At 35.5% G+C, this 21902-nt stretch overlaps 1 long non-coding RNA gene and 1 pseudogene across 1 annotated transcript; both read right to left on the minus strand.

Moving 5' to 3' along the window:
• Positions 1 to 10208: 10208 nt before the first annotated feature.
• On the minus strand, positions 10209 to 10997 carry LOC130735791 (uncharacterized). Its single transcript, XR_009018563.1, has 2 exons — positions 10864 to 10997; positions 10209 to 10542 (listed from the first exon to the last, which is right to left on the minus strand). It is a non-coding gene; the product is annotated as an uncharacterized LOC130735791 (long non-coding RNA).
• A 149-nt stretch (positions 10998 to 11146) lies between these two features.
• Positions 11147 to 18261, minus strand: LOC130737150 (receptor-like protein 4; annotated as a pseudogene).
• Between the last annotated feature and the right edge of the window lie 3641 nt (positions 18262 to 21902).

Genomic DNA, 21902 nt, shown 5'->3' on the forward strand with positions numbered 1-21902 from the left:
GTTTAACAGACCTAAATAATGTCTACTAATAATTTCTTAATTTAATAATTTAAGGCATTTAATACTAATAATTTCAGCATCTTATTAAATTTGAAATAAAAAAAAATAAAAAACGTCTAGAATTTGAAATCAATTTTAATAATGACTTTAAAATAGATTTTTCTTACTTGGATTTTTTCCGAAATAAATGCTTCTCAAATAAATACAAATACAAAATAAATAAATAAATCATAATTAAAACATTCATCAATAAATACAAATACAAAATAAATGAAAAATCCTAATTAAAAAATTCATCAATACAGATAAATTAGCATTAAATCAGCCAAAAATTAAAAATAAATCATCCATAAATGACTAGAAATTTTAGGATTATTGTTTTTTATTATTCTGCCAAGACAGTTCTGTTCATAGTATATGTACGAAGTTACATCAATTTGAATCTTAGGTAAAAAAGGGAAATAATCACCTAATGAATGACATTGATTAGAATTTTAAATTTAAAAGGAATAAAAAAAATTCTTTTCATTTTCAATGACACAATAAATTTTTCCTTAAATAAATTGATTTAATTATTTAATTTTATTAATCCAAATAAGCTGCTTAAATTACGTTAATTAATCATATGTATATAGAAAAGATAATAAATGCATTTAAAAAAACCGTTTTACTTCATCATCATTAATGTGTAATTACACCTAATTATACAGTTTTTAGTGGACTATTATTAAGATACATTAAAAAAATCAAAAACGCATTTAATTATAAAAATATAAACATCTTAGAAAAAATCAACACGCCAACAATTTGAATTCAAAAGCATAACTAATGTCGAAAAAAAGGAGAAATTAAATGATAAGGCTCCCATTAAAAACGAATCTCCCATTAATAATGCAAAATATAATGCTTTAAATTTGGACATAATCAAACAATATCATGAAATATTAAATGATATTATGAAGATTGAAAACATAAAGGAATAAAAAGACTTGATTAGCAATTAAGTATATAAACACAAATGGAATATAACGTCCGGAATCATATACGCACATCAAGTCATAATGTTAAAAAGTCATAATGATTAACCATAATTTGAGGAATAATAAATCAAAACTGAAAACAAAAAAACCGGAAAAAAAATAGCATTGCTTCATTTGAGAGCAACCGATATATATAGATATATACTTCCTTACTCATAACATAACACCAATCTCTTCTCCACCACAACACACGGTAATCTTCCATTTCCTTCGAAGTAATAACATCATGAATCCTCGCATCAGTAATCTTGATGAAATAAATCATACCACTCATAACTGGAAAGTTGTTGTCAGAGTCATTAGGGTGTGGAATAAAGAAGATGAAGGAGAAGGAAATCATCCATCAACCTATAATCTGTTTTTGATGGGTCGAAAGGTTAGTAACAAAAAAACATCGACTTTTAAATCAAATATCCTGACATAGTTTAATTTTCTTCATAGACTTACATTCATATGAACCTTCAACATTTGTAGGGTCATACTATACACGCAAGGTGCTGGCTAATCAATTCAGAACGTCATTCAAAAAAAATCAATGAAGGATTAGTATACAGCTTTGAACATTTTTTCGTATGGCATAATTTCCAAGGTTTAAGTTCATCTAGGCACCAATATAAATTACACTTGCTGAATAGTACAAGGATATTTAAATATGATGAAAGTATGGTTCATTTCCGTGAGTTGAAGTTTGACAACATGCATGATGTTCTTAACGATGATTTCAATGAGAGATACTTGGTTGGTAAGTAAATTCCTTGATTTAAATAATTTCACGAATGTTATCACTTGCAAGCATTTACGTTAACATTAAAATAGATGTCATGGGGGAAATTACACATGTCGGAAACTACCATGGATATGAGCGGAACGAAGTAGCGACTGATATTAGAGACATTGAAATCGAATCTCAAGGGTAAGCTACCTTTTACCATATAAACTGGAGAATTTTTTTTGTACCAGCCGAAACAATAAATAAGTGCGATTTATTGATTATTTTTGCAGGAAAAAAATTAAATGTTTGTTATACGGCGAATTTGTCAAAAATCTAGATGCAGTTCTAAGTGGAGAAGATAACAAACATGTTGTTGTTATCATATTACTGGGAGCAGTAACAAGGCATCAAAGTACATTGTTCAAATTTTTGGTAATTTCTAAAATAAACTTCTCTATAAAACACTAACGTGTCCAGTATGTAAATAACATCTGACCACTAAAAAATTGGCAGGTGAAAACCAGTTAACTACTGGGTTAAATTGCACAACAGCCATGTTCAATCCTAACATTCATGAAGCGGTTTGCTACAGAGACAGGTTAGTTTGTACAAAATATTGAATAATCGTTTCAACAACTTTTAACGACAATTCCAACTAATAATTATTTTATTCAGGTTATTTGAGTGTGACGCGGTTCAAACACAGGTAATGAATGTCCTGCTTCAAAGCTTCAAAGCTACTGAAGAAGATGAGTTTCTAAAATTATTTCCACGCACAAACATGAAAAATTTGATCGCGTGTAAATCGGTATGTTTTTCTCACTAATATCCATAAATAAGTTTAGTTATATTTATAAAAAAATAAATTCAGTTAAATTTTCAAATAAATATAACATTGCCTCTAATAAACAATCATTATATTGACGTTAAAAAAAATCATTATATTTGATTAATTTTAATTTCAAGCATTAATCGAATCATTAACAATACAATTAACGTGGATAGAAATATAGAAACAATGCATAAAAAATAAAATAATTATTCAATGGTATTAACAATCACCTTTTTAAAACTTTTATCAATACATTAAAAGCGTTCTTTTAAATTTTCTGGTTTTAAAATACATTAAATGTTAATCAATTTAAAAAACTATTATATTCCTATCCTATTTAAAATACAAAATAATGAAGCTCAACTATTTATCAGTTTTAAATACGTATATTAATAATTATTTTATAAAAAAAATTACACCTGTGTTACCTTTTTGATTTTATAAAGAACATAATTAGTATAGTTAAGTGCGTTTTTTAATGCTGATACTTTTCTAAACTGATAAAAACATTAAGTAGAAAATTCCATTACTTTTATGAATAAAATAGTATCAGTAAACTTATTTAATATTTTTTTTTGCAAATTAGATTTTATCTAAATAATAACAGGTAAACATACTATAATACATTCATAATAGAAAAAACATGTCATTGAGTAGGTACATTTAAATGTATTAAATATACATATGTTATTATCATTGTTAATATTACAAACATTTGTAGCTACAACAAAATTTTAAAGCACAAATTCATTATTGCAGCGGACAATATTCATTGTGTATGCTGCGATTGAGAAAATTGTGAACACAGATGATTGGTATTATCATGATTGCAAATGTCACACAGCAGCATACTCTGACGGAGCACAGTATTTTTGTCCAACATGTAACAAACACGTAACTCCTACCATACGGTAAACTCCATTTTGAATAAATAAATTACTTTGTTCTACATTTAATTTAAGTATTGATGTTTGCCTAAGGTACAAGCTGTTGATGAATGTTGCTGACAATACTAGATCTGCAACTATGACAATTTTTTATCGCGATGGTATTTCTCTTATCAACAAAAAAAAGCAATGAAATTTTGGATGAAATGAAAAAGGTAAACATATACATTTAAAAATAAGTACTTTTACATTGAAAAATTAAATCATAAATATTAATTTAATTCATTTTATTTTAAATAAATTGTAGAACGGCTGCATGGAACACCCCCCAAGGAAATTCTTTTTAAGGTCGAAGGGAATGATAGATTCGGAAAGTGGTTCAAATCGGCATTTAATGTGCTCAAAATTTTCATGGACCCACAAATAATTTCAAAATTCAAGTCAAATTTACAAGTGCAGATATGATGAAGAAGATCAATGTGGAGAAGATTTAGAACCATTCCCTTTATGTTGCTTACACATAAATAGAGTTTGTGCTAAACGTTTCTTTATATTTCTTTATCTGCATTGACAATTTATACTTTTTTGGGTATATTGACCTCGGTGGTCAATTTGAATCATTTTGACAATTTTTAAATTTTTCGTATATTGACCATGTTTGTCAATTTTTCAATGAATCATTGTTTGTTCGAAAATCTTAGGGTATATATATATATATATATATATATATATATATATATATATAAAGTCAATTCCCTCAAGACTGAGGTTAAAAGTCTCAAACAAATCCAAAATAGTCAGCAGCTTATCTTAGAAAAACTGACTAGAAATTATGAGGAAGATGATTCTTCTGTACCTGATTCCAATCCTGCTCCTAACAACAATTGCGAAGACTTTCTGGAGAATATTAACCAGGTCACCATTCAGAAATTCTTCATCCATGTCAAAATCCTCATAGGAGATTTTATTCTCGAAATCCCTGCCCTCTTTGACACAGGGGCAGATTCCAGTTGTATCTCGGAGGGACTCATTCCCACCAGATATTTTGAGAAAACCACTGAGAAGCTCAGCGCTGCTGAAGGATCTAGACTAAAGATCAAGTATAAAATCCCCTCAGCTATCATAAAAACCAACTTGAACACTACCTATATGAAGATAGTTGAAGTTCTTGCTGATATGTTCTTTGATGCTTTTCTCGGAAAGCAGATGGATTTCTTCATCATCAGATCTGAGCTTGTAGGTTTGCTCAACGGTTTTGATAATGAAATCTGATCGTTTGAAAAAGGATCCGTTTGGTTTGTAGATCTCAGCATGAGAAATTTTTGGAATTTCCCAGTTGTCAAGATCTGATGTAATCCCAATAATTAAAACCTATAGGGTCAAAATTCTGGGAAAATTTTCTGTAGGTGTTTGGATTGGGTCCAAAGTCAGTGGGACGAAGGACACGGAGAATTTGGAGTGTGGAGTGGGTAATTAGGGAGTTGTCATTTTTATCCCTAAAATGCTTAATATCCACACTGTTTGTATCAACCAAGATGATATCACTCCATTGGATGGTTTTGGGCACAATAACATTGGCCTTATCATAATCTGTGAGGAAGAGGGTAGTTTCTCCAGATTTCTCACAATTGGTTCGCAAGAAATAAGATTTGATAGAGTTCATTACCTTGTATTGAACCCTGTAGATCAAAGAGATTGGAATGGAATCTGCCTTCCATAAACAGAAAAATAAAAACAGGAATTAAAACAGGAGGCTCAGCCTTCCATAAACAGGAAAATAAAACTTGAACAAGATATATATTACATAAACATAGATTGTTTCCACACAAAAACACATTGCTCTAAAACAACAACAATGGAAAAATTGACCATTTTTGGGAACACTAAACCTATATGCTAAACTAACAAAATAACACCCACAAAACTTTAAAAAACCATTAGAAAAACACCATAAGTATAATTAATAAATAAATATTAAACAATTTGTTAAACAAATTTTTTTTAAAAAAAATCAAGAACAAATTCCCCCGTGCAAGGCACGGGTTTAAAACTAGTATTGCATACATTTACACCTAAAATTGAGTGACTAAATATCCCAGCCATTCATGATCACAAAATCATTGTGCCTTTTTCAAAAAATTTAAAATTGAGATTTTTTTGGAAAAAACGAAACCAGCGTTTTTTTTTTTAGAAAATTTAAATTTTTAAAAATTGCGCCTTTTTTTATACATCCGAGGCTCTAAAAATCCACATTTTCATAAAAGTTCAAGCACCAAAAAAATACCATGAGCTCATGGCTTTGCAGAACTTTGTTGTTCTAGACGATACGGGGAATGTTTAATCTTTACCTATTTTTTTATGAAATTGTCCTATTCGTTTTGTTAGGAAATAACACAGCTGAAAAAGTAAAATAAACTGAGAGCGTAATCAATCAGACCCGTTTAAGGCTTTAAAATAATTAGGCAATTGCCTAAGGCCCCAAAATTATTTAAGGCCCCATTTTTTTTTACCTATATAGTATATTTTATTGAGACTTGAAAAAGATAATGGAACAGTGAAAACTCATGTATCTAACTGCAATATGGGCAATAGAATGTGGGAACTCGAAAATGAAATTGTGGGAAGTGTCACTTTAACACTTATTAGTAGTAGTGTTTTAAATTATCAAATTTACATTTTTCAAAAAACTACTAGATTACATACCCGTTATTTTTACATTTTGAAAATTAAAAAATTATTTGTGCCTACTCGTAATTGTTAGTTTTTTTCTACTTATATATTTGTAGTTTCACTCATTGTTTTTTCTCTAAAAAAATCCATTGTTTCTACCTTGACGTGAATTATCAAATAAGATACGTGATATTAAAGTGTTATAAGATCTCTCACTGTTTTATTCCTTTCGCAGCTCTAATAAATGATTTGTTGAAGCGATATGTTAGAAATATTTTATTCTAAAACTCTAATAATTGATTTCGCAGCAGTGAAAACCTAGAAGATTAATATAAAAATTAATAATTTATATGATACATTAAACCTCTTCAAAATTCTTGCCAAAATAAAATAACTTCGATATTTTTGCCTTAGGCCCCAAATTGTCTATACACGGCCCTGCAATCAATAACACAAAAATATAACGTGGAAACTCCAAAACTGGAGAAAAAACTACGGCCGTTGTCAAAACCGACAACCAGAGAATAAACACTATTGCTATATTTGGTAGAAGTGAGTTTGTGAAGAGAGAGATAGGTTGGAGAGAGTTAGAGAAGAGAAAGAAGAAGCACCCTTGTTTGGTGGGAGCAGAGAGGGGGAGAGAGAGAGATGAGAAGGTGGGTTTTTGGGTCTCCCCAAAATGAAGAGAAATTGGGAGAGAGAGAGAGAGAGAGAGAGGAGAGCTGCTGCATTAATTAATATTTTAACATTTCTGGCGGTTACAAGTTGCCAAAAATTGTCAAAAACCGCAAGAAATGTTTTGACACAATAAAAATTATTTTTCTCTCTCTCCTCCACCTCATTCTTTCTTTTTTCTCTTTATATCATACCAAACAACCTTTAAATCTACTATATTTCTCACATATTTCTCTCTACTCAACTTCTCTCTTTCATACTCTCTCTTCTCTATCTCTCTTCTCTACCAAACGATGCCTATGTGAAAATTATTACAACACATAGACTTCACTCTCAACCACTCATGACCCCAGTACACCCACACTCTCCAATGTGAATATTTAACCACATCTCACAATACTCTAAAACAAGAGCATAAGAGAAAAAAAACACAAATATGAACTTAAAGTGTTTTCAGATGCTACTGCTTTGGTGTGTTGAAATAAAGAGCATGAGATCCATATATATAGCATTGAACTCTCCCAACCCTCACTAATCTAAGCAATGTGGGACTTCTCCAATAGCTTTCCTTAATCTTTTTTCTCCTTCATTAGCAATGTGGACTTACATTGCAATCAACCCCAACAATCTCCACCTTGATTGTAATGGTCTTCAGTCTTCATTGTCTACACCGACAATCATTGTCTTCACCGACAAACATAATTCTCATTGTCTATATACCAACAATTAAATTATAACACTCCGCTATAAAGATACGCTACACTTGGAACTAAATTATCCCAAAAATTTTCTCCACTAGTAAAAAATCTGTGGAAGCAATTGCTTGGGTCGTGACCGACCGCGCTCAATTTTACCATTACAAATTATTTTTATCATAAGATATGGATTGGGCAGGTCCCCAACCCTCTCAAGACCTATCCATCATATACATGAAGGGTGCCCCAAAACAGCACGTCCAGGACAGTGATGCTCAACTACCTAGGGACCAACTACATACTTAGGGATATAATTTAGGGATTAGGCTAATGGACTTATGGGCCAGCTCTTTGTAAGGCCCATAGGTCCAAGCTCACTCATTTCTAGGGTTTTCCTCCCTACTATATATATAGAGGGTCTCACCTCATTTGTAAAGTTAGCTTCTTTATTTACTCAATACATATTTGGCATTTTAGTTGTTAAAAGGCACCTTCTAGGATTCTTGGGCTAAGCTTGCTTATTTGCACTCTCTTGGTGAGTACAAAATGTTTATAATTAAATGCAAATAATTTTTTTTAGGTAAAACAAACATCAAGTATATAATATATACATATGCTAAAAGTATACATATGATTTGAGCTTATTTTGTACTATACGTTACTAGTTAGTGTGTTTAAGTTTATGAGAAATTTATTAAAATTAGTAAGTACGAGACATGGTTCATGTCATGTGAAAGATCTTGACCATTTATTACTTTTTAAATGAAATCTGATAATCAGTATTATTTCCCACAATATTTTAATTTTCTCTCTCCATATATCTATGAAAGGCCCAAATTTCATAAAAAAAAAATACTCAAATCTTCACGTGATATGATTCATGTAGGATTAACATATGAGAGGATCCAAATCCGCAATTCTCATACATGATCCGATTTAATCAAATGATTAAAAATCCAAGACGATTTTTAAAAATACTTTCATATGTGATAGGAATTGCGGATTTGGATCCTCTCATATGTTAATCCTACGTGAATCATGTCACGTGAAGATTTGAGATTTAAAAATTAAAAAAAAAAAGACTATATAAATGGAATGTAGCACTTAAGGAGTTAGAGTCAAGGGATATATCAAAATCACATAGGGAGATTTAAAAATTAAAACTCAAACAACAAACTTAACATTTAAGTCCCCGAGGGTTAGCTCAAGTTGTAAGAGGACATAAGAGTTTTTTTTTTTGAAAGTAAACTGCAATTCTATTAAATGCCAATTGGCTCCAGAAGAGTTGCATCAGAAATAATGAAAGGAAGAGCGGCATCAGGAACCTCTTCAACCCATACAAAACCAGCATAGGTTGCAGCGTTCCTAGCCAAAAAGTCCGCAACAGTGTTACCCGTGCGTCTAACAAAACTAAGATTAACATAATCAAAAGCAGAAACTAATAAGAGTTGGGGAGGGGAAAATCAAAGATTCGAACATTGGAAGAGAAATTTGAATTGACTTTCTAACTTACTAACAATTAACCACTAACATTTACCTATAAAAAAAAAAACTTAACATTTAAAGATGCGTAGACTCCTTCAAAACGATAAGATGCTTTATAGACATAAGGTGGTTTAGTTTTTCTTTGAAACCAAAAGAAATAGACATAAGGTTGTTTGAAGGCGTAGACATAAGGTTGATTGCTTATTGATATGTCTTGCTTTGTATAAGCAAAACATCTAAGGGTGCTAAAGCATACATCTTCCTCAACCCAGAATTAAAGCCACCTTCTCCAACAAAGAAAGCAAGGCAAAGAACAATCGTAATAAACTATAGTACAAAATAGATGAAAGCAATCAAGGTTGGATTTTTCACATCCTTGAAAATACTTTCAACGTATGTACCCAACTAAAGTAAATAAAAACAATTAGGAAACGGTAAAAGACACTTGCCGCATACAATTTAAAATGCTCTGCAGCCATGAATAAGATGGTAACTTTATGTTTTGTATGCGTGTTGCAACTGTCTTAGCTTTAGAAGATATCTTTACCTGAAAACTTCAGAAAGTAAAACAGTTACAATTTAGACTTTCATTTACAACTTAGCAAGATAGAGAACTGAACAAAATCTGGGTGGCTCCCTGATATAGAAAAAACACAGCAAGACAAAGACCTGAAAAAGAAAAAACCTCTAAGATTAGAACCTGCTGCAAAAAAACCAAACCAAACCCTTTATTAGTCTAGGCTTCCAAAGCAAAAAGAAAGAGGAAACCAAAACGCTACAGGGAAAACACAGCAAGATTAAGACCAACTGCATACAATAGACATTAGAAACTACTATACAAATCACAAAACCAAACGATGTTTCTGCTGCATAAAGGTCCTGATGAAAACAAAAGCTTTGAAATTGGACACTCCAGTAATTGATCACTCCCCATAATTCAATTCAAATATATTCAACAAAATTGAACCACAAGTCACTATTCTAATCCACAATAATCGTTGAGTGAAGTCTATGCAATAGATATAAGAGTTGACTCCTTATGGTTAGGATTATTCTATTTTCTAGATTCCAAATCCTTGGGCCAGGCAAATCTTAGACGTCACCTAGAGGGTTACAATCTGAATTTTATGGCAGCATTACAGGAGCTAATTTTGGAGAATTCTAACAATCATGATTTCCATGAAAGCTTAAATTTTAAATAGAATTCCAGCATGAACCAAGTGCTTCAAAAAATGAAGCGTAGAGTACTTAAAAGAGTATGTACACAAATAACTGATCCATTAGTACAGTCCCTGATAACCACTAACCCATACAAGAAGTCAAACTAATCCATTAGTACAGTCCTTGATAACCACTAACCCATACAAGAAGTAAAACTAATTCATTTCAATGTACTGAGATACTAAACCAAGTTGTCACAAGAAGTTATGATGCTCATGTTTCAACCTAGAGAGACTAAACCAAGATGCCACAAGAAGTTCTTTGATGCTCATGTTTCAACCTAGAGAGACTAAACCAAGATGCCACAAGAAGTTCTTTGATGCTCCTGTTCAACAAATACAAAGTTATGACTTATGAGTTATGATAATTCATCACTTAAATTCACACAACAAAATGTTATTCATGAACGATTGCACAAAAGACCATTACATGGAATTTTGACTCACTAAAAACATCTTCTCACTTCCCAAAACTAAGGAATTTTAATGGAAATGACGTTCATTTAGAGTATAATATGTAACAATTATAACCACCAATATGCAATGAATTATAAAGAAAATAGGATAATAATTAGTAATTAATAAATCAATAAGTAGGAGAAAGAAAAGGTTATAATTTAGACCTAAGGTTACACATGTGTTCTCACCTATCCTTTGACTTTTACTTGCTCTTTTGATTCTGTATTCTCGCAGATCTCCTTGGAACTGTTGTTGATTCTTGTGTTGGAACTGTTGTTGATTCTTGTGTTTCGACCAAGGGCTCATGATCCGAGTGTTCACCTTGACTCTTGTCCCCCAAGTCCCCCAACTGTATTCCACTCTCGTACCCTTGGGGCTTACGTGTGAAATATCTAACAAGAAAAATAGACAAACGGGTGATTTTTCTTTAATCCCAGAAATAAGAGTCCTATGATAACATAAATTAATATCTCACCTCCAACCGCAGAAGACTAGACAACCGATAATCAGTAGAAATCCTCCTATCCATATACGGACTCGAGCTGCTATCATCATACCAACTTTAGCACTAGCAGGAGTTACACAGGAGACTAGACTAGGTATACCACATAATCCAGAATTATTGCCAAAACTGCAGCATACAAGTGTAGATTTAACAAACAACTTAATCGTAAAGAAAGTTAAGAAGTAACAAGGAGATACAATGAAATCATACTTGAACTTGTGATTTTGAAAAATCAGAGTATCGGGGACACTTCCAGTCAATGAGTTGCCATTAAGGTTCCTGCATAAGTATTTTTTTAATACAAAACTCTTGTCTTCTTATTTGTCTTATTCAAGTTAAAAGTCCAAGCAATCTTACAGTTTTTGTAACGATGTCAACTCTCCAAGGCTTTCAGGAATTGATCCGTTGAAAAAGTTAGAAGAAAGGTCCCTGCATGTGTGCATGACATTCAAAAATAATATTACCATGATAGCCAAAGCAAGGATTCAAAACTTCCAGTAATCTCACAATGAAGCTAATATAAAGCAATTTAAATCAAAGTATTAGAGTATATGTAGTCACGTGCTGACATGGCAGTCTGTTAGTAAGTGTAATAGAATTAGTTAGCTGTAACAGACTCAGTTACTGTGTAACTGATAACTGATTCTCTCTCTTAGGATAGCTTGCTGCGCAAGCTTCTCTCCCTCTATCTCTATATATAGCCTAGTGATGTTCACTGTAAGATTCACCTTTCAGAAATACAATAACAGAATACAATTTCAGTTCTTAGAGTTTTTAACACAAAGCAAGAAGAAATTGAGTCATTGACGTATAGGTGTAGAAATTCAGAATTTAATAAATTGACTGATGATTACAGAATATTGAGAACAAAAGTAATGTTGCCCTCAAAACATTAATCTTCTATTTAAAATCTTAGACATCTGATTCCTTTTCTTTCCAAACCTTTTTTAATGTAAATTTAGCCATTAACTTTGACAAATCATAGTGATTTTGCAACATGGATTTTCACTGTATTATTGCTATCTATTCCATAATATTATAAAGTTAGGTCTTTTATGTTTTCTATATAAAGACATGTATTGCTCTCAGTTATATACAAACAAATATTATTTCCCTAAAAATCTTCTCTCTCTATTTTCTCTCACTCTCGTTACTTTGCAAAACTATAACACTAAGAAGAGGGAGAACAAGAAGTCACTTACAACACTTGTAAAGTAGTTATTGTTCCAATTGAAGTCGGAATGCATCCATGAATTTGGTTACCAGATAAGTTTCTGTAATGTAATAGTAAAATAAGCATAAGGAACAAGAATGGTAAATTAAAAAGAACAATTAAAAAGGCCAGATAAATCATTCAAATCATGCAGCATAGTTATACAATCATGTGCGGAAAATGTATCATATTATATTGATTGGTAAAATGATACATGAGCAGTATTTATAGAATACAAATGACTAAAGACCTGGGCACTATTCTAGCCTAAAAATCAGGGAAAATATTCTCTCTATGAATGCTAATAACATTGACATAAAAGTCCTAATTAGCTGTACAAATCAGACTCTAATTATTCTAATTAGTGTGTTAATTAATTGCATTTGACTTTCAACACTCCCCCTCAATCTGGGTGGAAGATATCTATCATACCCAGATTGGATCTGATATTTTCATATATGTTCCTTGGAAGAGCTTTAGTCATAATGTCTGCTGTTTGTTTGCATGATGGAATGTGATCAACACCTATAATCTCTTGATCAATTTTCTCCTTAATGAAATGCCTATCAATCTCCACATGCTTTGTCCTATCATGGTGAACTGGATTCTTAGCAATGCTTATAGCAGCCTTGTTGTCACACAGTATTCTCATGGTGTAATTGGTAGGAATTCTGATCTCATCCAGCATTCGTTTGAGCCAAATTCCTTCACAAATACCTTGTGCCATAGCTCTGAATTAAGCTTCTGCACTACTCCTAGCTACTACAGATTGTTTCTTACTTCTCCAAGTTACCATATTTCCCCATACAAAGGTGCAATAGCCAAAGATAACAGGACTCGAACAGAATTGAGTTTTGCCACAGGTGCAAATGTCTCTTCATAATCCACTCCATATGATTGTGTAAATCCTTTTGCATCCAACCGGGCTTTGTACCTGTTTATACTTCCATCAGCATTGTATTTGATTGAAAATATCCACTTGCATCCCACTGGCCTCTTTCCTTCTGGTATAGTGGTGATTTCCCAAGTCCCATTTTTTACCAGTGCTTGAACTTCTTCTGTTACAGCTGCTGCCCATTCAGGTTTCTGCAGAGCTTCTTGAATGTTTTTGGGAATTTCTATGTTGTCAACAGCAGCTACAAATGACCTGTATTTTTGTGATAACTTTCCATATGAAACATATCTCTCAATAGGGTGTTGAGTACAAGTTCTCACCCCTTTTCTCATGGCAATAGAAATATAAGTGTCAGGTGCATTCATGTTAACAGGAACATAATTAGGAACAACATTACCCGTAGGGACTTCATTTTCTAGGGCCTGGTTGGACTCATGGTTCTGCGTTGGAGTTGTGCTCGACTCTACTTCCTTCCTTCTTTTCCTTTCATAAGTCTTCAAGTTTCCTCCTTGTACTTTTGGGTCTTGATTCTGTTGGGATGAAGTTAAAACTTCAACTCCATCATTTTCAGTTTCTGCTACAACTTCTGTTGTCCTTTCAATTGGCTTAGGTGTTGTTTCAGCTGGTTGAGAGGAGGCTTGAGTTGGTAAGATTTGTGCAGGTTCAGTTTGTTCAAGTACCAAAGATTGGTATTCCAAAGTTTCAGTTGGATACCTGTATGATTGCTCCCCCTGAATGCCAACTTTGGTGTAATAGGCTTGATTCTCAAAGAAAGTTACATCCATAGTGTGGTAAAAAATTTTAGTTATGGGAGAGTAGCACCTATATCCTTTTTGGTGGGGAGAATAACCAAGAAAAATGCACTTGATAGACCTTGGGTCCAGTTTGCTACGGTGGGGGTTGAGGTTGTGGACAAAGGCTGAACATCCAAAGACTTTTAATGGAATGGAAGAAAGGATTTTGCTGGCTGGAAAGGTGGTTTGAAGTGTGGATAATGGGGTCTTAAAGTCAAGGATACGGGAAGGCATTCGGTTTATGAGATATGTGGCCGAAAGGACAGCTTCTCCCCAAAATTGTTTTGGAACATTAGTAGCCGACATGATTGATCTAGTCACTTCCAAAAGGTGTCTATTTTTCCTTTCCGCAACTCCATTCTGTTGGGGGGTGTCTACACAAGAACTTTGATGAACAATTCCAACCTTTTGAAGGTAGGAAGTTAGAGCAAGATTGTAATACTCACGACCATTGTCAGTTCTAAGTATTTGAATCTTGCTTTGAAATTGTGTTTGCACCATGTTATGAAATACTTCAAAAATCTTCCCAACTTCTGATTTTTCCTTCATTAGAAACACCCAAGTGACCCGTGTGTGATCGTCAATGAAGGTGACAAACCATCTTGAGCCAGTAATGTTGTGAACCCGTGAAGGTCCCATACATCACTATGGATTAATGAGAAAGGTTGAGATGGTTTATAGGGTTGTGGTGGGTAATGACTGCGAGTATGCTTAGACAATTGGCAAGTTTCATACTGAAAATTCTTCTGGTTTTTATTGAATAATGAGGGAAAAATCTTTTCCAAGTACATGAAATTTAGGTGGCTTAATCTGTAGTGCCACAACATTACATCATTTTCACTACTTGGAACTGTTGCTACTGCATAAGAATGGGTTTTCAATTCTTCTGATTTTTCAACTTTGAGGAGGTAGAGTCCAACACACTCTTTAGCATTGCCAATCGTCTTCCCCGACTCCAAAATCTGAAATTCACACAGGTTATCGGAGAATTTAGCAACACATTTCAAATCTCTTGTAATCTTGCTAATGGACAACAAGTTACAATCAAGTTCGGGCACATATAAAACTGATTCAAGTGTAATATGTGGGGAGATAATAACTGATCCTTTACCCATGACCTTAGAATGTGTTCCATCAGCTACTCGAACAGTGTAGTTATAGGGACAAGGAGAATAACTACTAAACAAAGTTAAGTCTCCAGTCATGTGATCTGAAGCTCCTGAGTCAATGATCCATGACTCTATTTTCCCTTTGCTAGTGTTTAAGGCATATAAGAAATTACCTTTTTTAGCCACTGCAGCAGTACCACTTTTCCTGCAGTTAACATGGTCTGCTGAAGGAGTTTTTGAAGAGTCTCCATTTGTTCTTTGCTGAATGGTGATGAATTAGAGATTACCTCAGAGTTTTGGTGGTGAACCACAGTGTTTCCTCTGCCTTCCTTACTTTTGAATTGTTTGGCTTCTGGAGGTTTTCCATATATACTCCAACAATTCTCCTTGGTGTGGCCTGGCCTCTTGCATTGATCACACCAGGGGCGAGTTTTCATTGCTGGTGGCTGAGGTTGGTTTCCTCTTGCTGCCATTGCAGAGCTTTCAGTGGATGGGGCTGAGATGGATGTCCCTAGCATGAGTTTCCTCTTGCTTTCTTCCCTTCTTACTTCTGAGAAAGCTTCCCGAATTTTTGGAAGTGGTTTAGTTCCAAGGATCCTTCCACGAACCTCATCAAGATCCTTGTTTAGTCCCAATAGGAACTTGTAAATTCTATCTTTTTCGACCAGGTCCTCGTATTTCTTCTGATCCTCCGTACAACACCATTTAACTTCTTCATATATGTCCAGTTGCTGCCAATGTCTGTTGAGTATGTTAAAATACTCAGTAACTGAGGATTCTCCCTGTCGAAGGTCATGGAGTATGCTTTTTATCTCAAACACAGCAGATGTATTGTCGACATCTGAGTATGTCTCCTTCACTGCATCCCATATATCTTTTGCAGTGTCATAGAACATGAAATTTTCACCAATTTCATTTGTCATGGTGTCGAGCAGCCATGTCATCACTTGGCTGTTCTCAAGTTGCCATTTTTGAAGATTGGTGTCCCCTTTCTCAGGACACTTGAAATCTCCTGTGATGTAGCCTTCTCTTCCTTTTCCTTGGAGGAAGATCGTGACTGACCTTACCCATTGGTTATAGTTCTGGCCATTCAACTTATGACCAGTGATAAGGTGAGTAAGCCCGTCGTGTGAGCTGGTCGGAAATGATCCAGCCTCCGCCTTGAGTGACTCATCAGATTTTTGGTCTCCCATGGCTTGACGGTGCTAGGTTAGGGATGGTTCAGATCGAGCTCTGATACCATGCGGAAAATATATGATATTATATTGATTGGTAAAATGATACATGAGCAGTATTTATAGAATACAAATGACTAAAGACCTGGGCACTATTCTAGCCTAAAAATCAGGGAAAATATTCTCTCTACGAATGTTAATAACATTGACATAAAAGTCCTAATTAGCTGTATAAATCAGACTCTAATTATTCTAATTAGTGTGCTAATTAATTGCATTTGACTTTCAACATCATGTCATGGCAATGTTTTCCTAAAAGGAATGTACTTGGGACATACAGGGATTGTAGATTCTTCAATCTTCCGACGTCATTTGGTAAGTAACCCTTCAGACCTTGATTTTCAAGACCACTACAGATACAACATCAAGTGATCAGTTTGAAACTAAGTTTTCATTGGGCAGAGGCATACAGCTAAAGCACTTTTTTGCTGGTGGGGAAGGGGGGTTGAATCTTGGATTTGGTACAAAAGAAAAATATGGAGAAGTAAAAAGAGCTTACAGTCCATCAATGACCCAACGACCGCTACTTCTATCAAATTGACAATCTGCTCCAGTCCATTTATGTTGCTGCGGAAGACAAGGATCACCATTCCAACCAAACCTCGGAGGAAGCCCCAAAGCCTTCTTCAATGTTTGTAAAGCCTTAACTGGAGTAAAGGGGGAATGGTTAACTAGCAAATTCTAACAAGCCTTTAGTATATAAAATTAGATAACAAGTAAATGTAATAGAGCAACCGATTACAGGATAAAAGTTCATGTTGTACCCAATAACAAAATTAGGAGTTCGCATATGTACCTTCATCTGATACAGTTTTTGCCCCAGGCAGAATAACTTAAATATCTCAATGGCATTAACTATGACGAGACAACCTTCTTTTGGAATGAAAGTTATGATAACTTTGGTCCTATTAACCGTGACGGTTGTATTAAGTACAAGGGCAGTGTATTGCTTCCCCGTCAACTTTATGATGTCCACATCTTCAAATACAACAACACCATTTATCAGAATATTGAAGACCCTTTGACCTTTGGAAATGATTGAACTATCAATCTCAGCAAAATGTAACCAAACAGAATAGTTTCCCGGGGTTTCAACATCCAATATATATGTTAGACTAGGCTGGCTACTAGTACTAACAAGTGCTGATTCATACAGAAATTCTGGATAAAAGTTCGGCGGTAGCATAACATTTTCAATTCTAGTACGAACAGATGTAGAAAGACTGGCTTCCTCTTCCAAAGTACTTATATGGAGCCAAAATCTCTCCCCTCCATAGTGATCACTACCGTAATCAGGTAGAAATCTTAATTGTGCAAAACCACAACTCAGCCTTTTAACTGTTCTAAGTATATAAACTTGATTTTCCTGTGTGGAAAAATACGCATTATCGTCCATTTGAAGTATCTCAATTGAGAAGATTGCGGGATCTCCGTGACCAGTGTCATGCAAACATATTGAAACCGACCCCTCCATAAGAAACATTAAGACTTCCAGAAATGCTTGGTCCGCAGCATTGTTCCACCCCGATTTCAAGGAGTATAGAGTGCCTTCGATTGATACATCAAATTGTGGCACTTCTTCAATATGAACAATCAGTGCAAAAAAAATTCTCACCATGTAGTGGCCCTTTGGCACTTTATCAATTGTGTAGCAATTGTTGGGACCGTAATCTGATGGAAAATATCTCAGAGTCCCCAGCACAGGAGTGATCGCACTCGTCCTAGATGCAGTGGCAGCTATGCCACCTGAGTAATATTTGTCTGCAGTCCATGCTCGCATGCGATTCATATCAGAGACATTTTGAAGCGAGCCACAACTTATCCGCATTTTAAACAACTCTGCAATGAATATGAATTGATTAGATTTTAAATAATTGTTAGTTTTATTACTATAAACTTTAGTGCATGAAGCTCACCTTTGTTGCTTACTTCGGCACGGCCAAGGGAAGCAAAGCTAAGAAGCAACAATAGAAATTGAAGCAAAGCAGTCATGGACAACCCCTCCTTCACCTTTTTCTTCTTTCTGCCCCTGCAATACAGAAAGAAAGTTAGATTAGTCGTAGGTATAAATGATAAATCAACCATTCTTGGATATCAAACTAAAACAGACAAATATACCTGTCTGGAATAGCAGCATAGTTGAAAGGGCACATGTGACTCACTTCCTTCAGATTCACATTACTATACAGTAATTTTTTGTTACTACTATAAATCACAGTTGGCCGATCAGATGCAGCAAATACATGGGTAGTATTCTTGGATGAGAAAGTCTGTAGTGTAATAGGTTGTGTCCCAAGAGAGACCTTTTTCCTATCTGTTAACTCGCCAGAACTTGTGTTCAACATAAAGTTTAAGAGATGACCATCACCAAGGGCACATAGCAAGTAAGATATCTGGAGAATAAAATGAAGAGCAATACACTTTAATAGAAAGCTTCAAACTAGGAAACTACCATTGAAGTTAAGAAAGATGAGTTGGAAGCTTAGCAGATGTGTCAATTCAAAATCCTTGGAGCATTATTAGAAAAATATGTAACTCGAGCCAGGGTTGTCAATAGCGCGCGATCGCGGCGCTATCGCGGCGTTACGTAGCGTCGCGGAGGCTGGGCGCGACGGCAGGGGGTGTAGCGGCGCGGAAATCGCGTGGCGGCAGTAGCGGCGCGATCGCGGCCAAAAATCGGATCTGGTGCGGCGCAATAGCGGCGCGATGAAGAAAGAGGGGTAAAAACCCTAAAGTTCTGGGCGAAAACCCCAAAATGCCCCAGGATTTAAATTTTATTTTAACTTTTTAAAGGGCATTTTGGGGTTTTCAATCCTTTAATGAAACGCAGTGTTTCAAGGGAGGCCTGCTGTTCATGGTGAAAGCCCCAAAATGCCCCCATATTTAAACTCAGTTTCAAACTTTTCAAGGGTATTATGGGGTTTTCACGTGTTTAATTGAAACACAGCGTTTTGGGTCATCTTCAACCTGCGTTCTCCTCTGTTTAACCTCTGTTTTTCCCCCACGAAAACAAAGCTGCTCCTCCTTCCTCCTCCTCCTCCTCCTTCCTCCTCCTCCTTCAGTGTAGCGGTCGTAGCGCTACACGCTACAGCGCTATTGCGGTTTTGGGGGTCGCCGCTACGCGACGCTATCCGCCATTAACAACACTGACTCGAGCAATATAGTAAAATAGACATTAATGTTGCTGATCTTGTTTATTCCCCGAAACCATTTAAATGTGTAAAATCCGAAATACCCATTCTGAAAGTAGAACTTGGGAGATGAGCACCCCAAATGTTATTCCTGCATTTCAGAAATAAAAGAAATTAAATTAGTCACCCCTACGCAGAAGCAAAAAAAACAGTACACAACAAGATAGGTCAAGGAAAGCGCACCCCTTCAAACGCACAACGAAGAACAGATCGAGGTATTATCTCTCCTCCTAAATGCTCCTTTGTGATGAGATTCAGGTCAGGAAGAGAAAAAATTCGAACACTTATCTCAGTCCACATTCCAACTGCTGCTAGATGACTCTGATTGGGGTTTTCACCAATTGGATTTATGTCTAGGCATGAGACCTCATACTCCAGTTGGGCGTGCTTTACTTCCTGTAGTATGCCATCTCCAATTTCGAGGTAAACTAAATGCCCACCTCCTGTGGCCAACAAAACCTGTATCCAGGTGTAACAATAATTACCAACTCGATACAAACTTAATGTGTGCGGAGTAAAATCCAACATCTGAAATGTGCATAATGTACAAGTAATGAAATAGATTGAAGCAAAATCACTCAAATGGTAACTTTTATATGGCTTCATTCGATACTATACAAAAACTAATTGTGAGAGGCATCATTAGAGAATTCAAGGAAATGCCAAGTAAATAATAATACTGGAAGAAGGCATTTGAAAAGTAGAGCCATATCGCTCTTTGGAAACCTCCAGGGAATGCTCCCCTTCATGCTTACAAAAGCCATAAAGTCATTGCTCAAGGAAATTCGTGATAGGATTGTTAGTCAAGTTAGGCCTCCTATTAGGAAAGTTTATGAGAGAAGGAACCGAGTTACATAGCTTTTAGCCCTTGTGGTGTTTCTGTTTTGCTGAGCTGTAATGCCAGCTGTAATTCCTAGCAGATTAGTAGGAATGATTAGTATAAATAAGGGAAGCTTAGTCTTCACTAGTTAGGCAGTTATAGAGTTGATTGGTTAGAACTGAACTGCAGGGCAATTCAGTTGGCATCTCTGTAACCGTTTTCTAACTGTTCACTCAGTTTTCAATACACATTCACTGTTCATCGTCTTCCTCAGATTTCTAGGTTTTTCTCTTGGATTTACAGTACCAGATCTAACACTGGTATCAGAGCACCGTTCTGGTGCCCTGATTTCTGCTTCCTTGAACTGCGCATTGCATGAAGACGAGAAGTATGGTGAGAGACTCGAACGATTGGGAACAAGAACGAGAGGAATGGCGCACGCGATTGGAACTGGCGGAGGCGCGCGCAAAACGCACGGAGGATCAATTGGCTGCACTCGCGGCCAAGATCAACTCCAGCGGCGTTGAAACCGTGCGTAGAGAAGAAGCGGAATCCAGCGGCGGCGGAAGGACCCAGGGAGACCACGTCGAGCGCGATAGGTGGAGGAAGCTTGAGATTCCGATTTTCTCCGGCGACGACGCTTACGGTTGGACACACCGTTTGGAGCGTTACTTTGAGTTGCGCAGCGTTCCAGAGGAGGAGAAGCTGCGAGCGACACTAGTGGCCATGGAAGGTAGAGCGTTGAGCTGGTACCACTGGTGGGCTAGGTGCAATCCTGAACCAACTTGGGACGGGTTCAAGCTGGCAGTGGTTCGCAGGTTCCAGCCATCAATGGTGCAGAACCCTTTTGAGTTGTTGCTGGCGCTCAAGCAAACAGGGACAGTGGTGGAATTTGTGGAAGAGTTCGAGAAGTACGTTGGAGCTTTGAAGGCCATTGATCAAGAATTTGCAAGGGGAATTTTCATGAATGGCTTGAAGGAGGAGATACAAGTGGAGGTAAAACTTTATGAATTGAAGTCTCTTTCTGATTTAATTCAAAAGTCAATCATGATTGAAGAAAAGAATGCTGTATGGAATAAGAAAGGAACCAGTAGCTTCAATAAACAAAATAATCACCTAAAAACCAGTTCTTACACTAAGACTGTAACTGTGGATACTAAGCCTTGGCTAGAAAAGAAAAATGAAACTGGCCAAGCTGCTACTTCTCTGGTTAGTACTCAAGCAGGGGAAGTGAATAAGTTCAGGGGGGGTGATTTCAAAAGGTTAACAGGGGCAGAGATGAGAGAAAAACGGGAGAAAGGACTTTGCTTCAGATGTGATGAGCCCTATCATAGGGAGCATAAATGCAAGAATAAGCAATTCCGAATGATTATTTTGGAGGAAGATGAAGAGGGGGATAGCGACACTGAGTTTCATGAAGTAGAAACTTTCATGTCCTTACAATTGTCTCTTTGTTCAATGATGG

The sequence above is a fragment of the Lotus japonicus genome, chromosome 2 (assembly GCF_012489685.1).
Source record: "Lotus japonicus ecotype B-129 chromosome 2, LjGifu_v1.2".
NCBI classification, from domain to species: domain Eukaryota; kingdom Viridiplantae; phylum Streptophyta; class Magnoliopsida; order Fabales; family Fabaceae; genus Lotus; species Lotus japonicus.